The 5,831-nt window shown below is 40.3% G+C and overlaps 1 protein-coding gene across 1 annotated transcript in view; it reads right to left on the bottom strand.

Moving 5' to 3' along the window:
- Positions 1–5,831, bottom strand: part of CDKAL1 (CDK5 regulatory subunit associated protein 1-like 1) — a 622,071-nt gene that overhangs the window by 16,329 nt on the left and 599,911 nt on the right. The gene's annotated exons all lie outside the window — the stretch shown is intronic.

Below are 5,831 nucleotides of genomic sequence, written 5' to 3'. Positions count from 1 at the left end.
TCCCACCCTAGGATGCCTCTTCGTGAGCGTGCACAGCCGTGTAAAGAACACTTTTGAGTGTTCTTGCTGCTCTAATCCAGACTGGAATCATAAGTGGAGGTAACACAGGTAAGAAGCCTCAACACCCAGCACATAGCAGAGGCTCAGTAAATGGCAGCTATTGTTATTATCACTGAGGTGGAGTCAGTTCCTTGATGCACGCAATTCCCCTCACCATGCCCTGGCCACAAGCCTCAAGAGGGGGAATATTATCACGAGTGATGGCACAGTTAGTGATACAAGTGAAATGAAAGCTAATGGTTTAGCATCAGCCTGCTCTGACCACACTGTGGATGGTACTCAAACTGGTGAGTGGAAGACACAGCTAACATACGAAAGGCCTGAACTGACATAATCGTATGAGTTAGGCTGTAATCCCCAATAAATTCAGCTCAAGCGCACAGAATAAAAGCTATGTATCTAGACTGTGAAACCCAAATACGCCCTAACAGATCTACAAATGAAACTAAGTAGAAGCCATAAGAACAGAAGAAATGGACTAAATATTAAACGTGCTATAGTTCTCACCGTGACACCGATTGAACATATGGGCAATGAAGAATTCAATCTTACAAGAAGTTAAAAGGGGAAAAAAAAAAAAACTAGGAAAAACTGCTTTGGGACTGGAGCCAGTATCTTGGGGGGTGGGGTGTGGAAGCAAAAATAGGAAGGAACACACCCTCATTTGCTTCTAACACAGTTAGCTGATCTGTTTGAAATTAGATCTACTTTCAAATGTTTTAACTTAATTATTAAGCCATTTCTTAACCTCGTGAATGCAGTTTTCATGCACTTTCAAATCTGGCCCAGAACTAATAGACCCTTTTACTTCAGTGGTTTTGGAAATGAACGTTAGATGGAGAGGAAAGCATTTTAACGATGCCTTTCTAAGGGTCAAAGCTCCAAAAATATAGTATAGTTTGTACATAAAACTCAGTACACCTGAACATCCTGCTGGCCCTTTGTCTGGTAATGAGGCAAACCACGCCACCCTTTAAAACTCCCGCTTCCTCTCTGCGGGCAGTCGGCTGTGTTGGTGCTGAGCTATCTGACCACTCAAGTGAATACATTATTAGGATCAAAGTCCTGGTAGATGAGAAACAGGTGACAGCCGGGGACCCTGGGGCCGCCTTCCCTTCCCTTGTGAGAAACAGGGCAGGTCCTGGTCTCCATTCTAGAATATTCTTTAAAAGGCAGTGTAAGGAATAAGAGAAAGAAATGCCTGGCAGTAAGAACAGTCAGTGATATAAGATTGTTATGAGTCTCTCTCTGTGAATTTGTCATTCTCACTGTGTGGAGGAACCCTTAAATTGATCTGTACAAAATCAATGGCTGATGAGCACAACATTTGCAATGATACAAGACTGTGCAATTTTTACCTTCATTGCCTAAAGTGAAATGATGCTGTAGCATGTGCTGCAAATTATAATGATAATTATTATTAATTATCAGTGACCAACATTTACTGTAACAGGAGCTGACATTGATTGATTGCTGAGTCATTTCTATGGAAATTCTATGAAGTGGGTACTGTTGTTATTCCCCAATTCCAGAGGCAAGAACTAAGCTGGAAAGAGGTTGAATAAGTGTCCCAAGCTCTGTTTCTTATGGTAAATCAGGGATTCAAATGCAGATGATCAGAATACAGAATCCATGTTCTTATTTGCTACACTGTGTTGGATGGTGAAGACCAATGGAAGCAATGTACCACTTAGAACAGTAAAGACATTAAAATAAAGCCATTAAATCACTGATTTTTAAAGGAATACTTACTGCATCCCTTTATCAAATACTAACATACACACTATGCCGTGGGTATGTTGTCCACATTATCTAGTTTAATCTTCTGCAAATCACTTACCTCCATTCCACAGATGGAGAGACTTGACTGAAGAAGGTGTGCTGTACAACACTGTAGGAATTGTGGTCTGAACCCATACCTGCCAGGCTCCAAGTCTCGAGCTCTTTTCAGAGAGCCACCCTGCCTCTTCTTTCTTTAAAGTGATTCTTTACAAATACGAAGAAACTTAAAAAGAGGAACACTTTGGAATAAAACTGCTTACTTCTAAGTTTAGAATTAGGAGAGAATTGTCTTCCTTTCTCTCTTTTGCAAGGCACAAAATAGCTCTGACTTCTTGAGTATGGATCTAAGAGATGGGAGGATACAAGTGGTGTATGGTAACAGGGGCCACAGAAGAAGAAACATCAGCAGTGGATGTGGCTCGTCTTTATCAAGCAGCAGCAGTGCTCACATTCCCTGGTATTCCTAAGGTGGACTCACAGCTCGAACACCTCTTGGAACAAGGGGAAGATGGTTAACACTGTCCATTTTCTCATCCTTTTTTTCCTCTCTCTTTTTGTACCTAGTGTAAGCTCACTCTGGTATATTAAAAGTCTGGTATTACTACATTAAAATAGTAAAACTGCTTTTACAAACATCAAACACTCCTCCCCGACTTGAGCATCATTTTCCTGGAAGAGTGGGGTCTTGAATTTCAGTGTGCGTCTGTATTATCTAAACAGCCTTTGAAAAAACAGAGGACTAGGTCCCTCTCCTAGAGTTTCTAGTTCAGTTTTGGGTTGGGGCCCATGAATTTGCCTTATAACAAGTTCCCATATACTGCTGATGCTGCCAATCTGGTGACCACACTTGAGAATCACTATCATAGAAGTGAAGTTGAAGTCGCTTAGTCGTGTCCGATTCTTTGCGACCCCATCGACTGTAGCCTACCAGGCTTCTCCGTCCATGGGATTTTCCAGGCAAAGTACTGGAGTGGGTTGGCATTTCCTTCTCCAACTATCGTAGAACACCTATGAAAATGTACATGTCCTCTGCTTTCTCCCATCTCTTCTTCATCCTAAGAACAAAGCTGCCTGACTGTGTCCACAGAAAAATGCACGATCTGTCCTTTATGTTTTTACTCCTTTGAACCCTATAGTGCTTTCCATAGGATAATAATTCATAGCTTTCTTTCTGCAATTAATTATCCTTAAAGAATACTTATTCAAAAATGTTCCCTATTTGGTTAGAGGTGGCATTTTTGGCTCCAATCTTCTCTAAAAATAATCAGACAAATTTTGTCTCTCTATCCTATTCTCTTTTCCCTCTATTCTTCTAACCAAACTGAAAAGAGGAATAGCAATAACCATTTAAAAATGTTACTACATGCTGTTTTTAATTAGGATATAATTTCTTAGAGGACAGTTACCTTTTGACTCTACAGAAGCTTTCCTTTTCCACCATGCTATGGGCATTTACATAACTATCATTATTTGAAAATAACTAGGCCTTATTTCTATTAATATTTACAGAATTCAAAGTCCTGCCACAGGGTAGGCATTCAACCCGTTTTTGTCAGATGAAATATTTCAAACACTGAGTCTTAGAGACAACCGAGGTCCAGAGAACCTAAGTGATGTACAGAAGGTCACAGAGTCTATCACCACAGAGGCCAGAATCCTCTGATCCAGATCTCGTAACTCCCACCCGGCCTGCGCTTTTCCCCTGGTCTGTTGTACCCCTCCCAGTTTTAAGTCCAAAGTAGCGTAGGGCTTAAGACTTAAAGAATAATCATAATATTCTCAATTAAGGAAACATATTTACTATGGGAAATACTTTTTTTTTTTCTTTTACACTATTTTGATTTAGATGCTTTGGCTTTTCTAGATTTCTTTATAATGTGTGGAGGAGGAAGCATTTACTGTAGAAAAACTCAGGAAAAGCCAAGAAAATTTAAGAAGATAGAAATTCTGATGGGATTAGTTTCTTTGGCACTGAATAGATTACCCTATCAGAGAAATTCACCGCCCGCCCCCCCACAGATCATGTGCACTGCATAATCACAGCTAAATAATTAAGAACCAAAGGTCATCTTCGGAGTCTGCTGTTTCTAAAGCAGCTAGATTTAGGGGAAAGGGGAGACAACCACTTAGTAACTACTTACTATGCCCCAGCCTAGTTTTAGGTGGTTTACATACTATTGAATGCGTTCCTTTCAACAACCCCATGAAAGAAATGATTATCCCCATTTAACAGACTAAACCAAAGCTCAGAGGAGTAAATTGACAAGTCGAGATGCAAACTCAGCTCTATCTGACCCCAGGGTCACATTTCATCCACAGAGTGAAGCTCATTTTTTCACTGAGGAGTTCCAGTACCTTTATCAGAGCTCAAAGAGCTCAAAATGTCTGAGGCAGGATTATAACCTCTATCGCCTTCCTCTAAATCCTATAAAAATGGGAGCTGTTCTCCTGTTTAATCTATTTTGGTTCATATCATCAGCAAAAACGTTTGTAACACCAGGACAAATGCTTTTTTGAAGAAGGCTTTTTGACCCCGAGTTTGGCATATCTTTAAAAGCAGACAAATAATAAAACGGAAAGCTCTGTTCATTAATTTACATGAAGTCACAAATGGTGATAAAGGGCTTGCTGGATGTTCCCCTTAACGTTAAATGCACAAATCAATATTCTGAACCCTTGGCCTCATGCCTGAGATCAACCTATATTTCCTAGAGGGGCAGAAGGGCCAGCAGTCAAATGACCTTTATCCTCATCTCACCTAGGACTTTAGGGTCAACCCAGCCCAGAGGAGGGATTGGTCAGGGAGCTGATGACACCATTTCCCAGGCTGGAGGGAGGCAGAGGAAAATAGAACAGACTGGCCCGTGGAATTTAAATGGGGCTGCCCTCTTAGGAAGTAACATTACAGCGAAGGAACCAATGAAAGGATGCTGCTTTTCCTCACTTGTATATAATTATAATGTGATGTTTTAAAATACCAGCCATTTTGATAGGCATACATGAAGGAATTAAATCAGGCAGGGTCTTTGAAATAACAGTTTTGCCCACTGCTGCTATTTGCCATAAAATTCTTTTCATTGTGGCAATTTAAAATCAACCTTGTAAAATATACCATGAGGAAAAAGAGATTTTTTTTTTTCTTAAGTCGCTTGCTTGAAAAATTTCTGAAGCACTACCCAAAATATCAAAAGCAATAGAATTCAAATGCTGGATTTCATTGCTCCTTCCTGGTCATCCATCCAAACCCCCGAGTATGATGTACGATTTTTTTTCTAAACAACAGAAAACATTAATTTCTATGCTTATATGCTTATCAAGTTGGAGAGTTCCCTCCTGGTCAAGTGGGCTGATATACTTGGCAGGGTTTCAACAAAAGCCGGCTGACATCACTCCGCATCAGTCAGACGGCTGTGCCCACGGAGTCTTCACATGTCCTTGTCAAGCTCGTGAGAAGTGTCACTCACTTTCGGATTTCAGAGACTGTCATCACAATAGGTGAGAATACAGATAATACGACCCTCTTTGTCACTACTCCTAACGTTTAATGGACATGCCTTTGCCATTGCTTTGGGGTGGGGGTGGGGTGGGATGGGAGATACTACATCTACTAAAACAAATCTGGAGTTACACAGCCAGATAAATATCACTCATCATTTTTCTGAATGTTAAGTCAGTGCTCTACTTTTTATTTTTTTTGGAGCACTTAACAATTGTGTTGAAGAAAGGACATCAAATGATGCTTAGAAATGTGATACACATTTTCATTTCACACTCCATCAGCTTTTACAGCTGTAGCTCAATGAAATGTAGGAGAGAGCCTGGCAAACAGCCATATTTACCAAGGTATAAAATAGGGGTCAGGTTACTTTTTTATAGAAAGAAAAAAAAAATGTTTAATTTTCACTCCACATGACTAAAGCAGATACTCAGCTAACACCCTAGAGAAAGGCACCATAACCATATCCACTGACATGGTTTACTGCCTGTTT

Source organism: Bison bison, unplaced genomic scaffold (genome assembly GCF_000754665.1).
Source record: "Bison bison bison isolate TAMUID 2011002044 unplaced genomic scaffold, Bison_UMD1.0 scf7180017864274, whole genome shotgun sequence".
NCBI lineage: Eukaryota > Metazoa > Chordata > Mammalia > Artiodactyla > Bovidae > Bison > Bison bison.
Note: the sequence above shows the minus strand (reverse complement) of the source record. Positions and strands in the feature narration are given on the sequence as shown.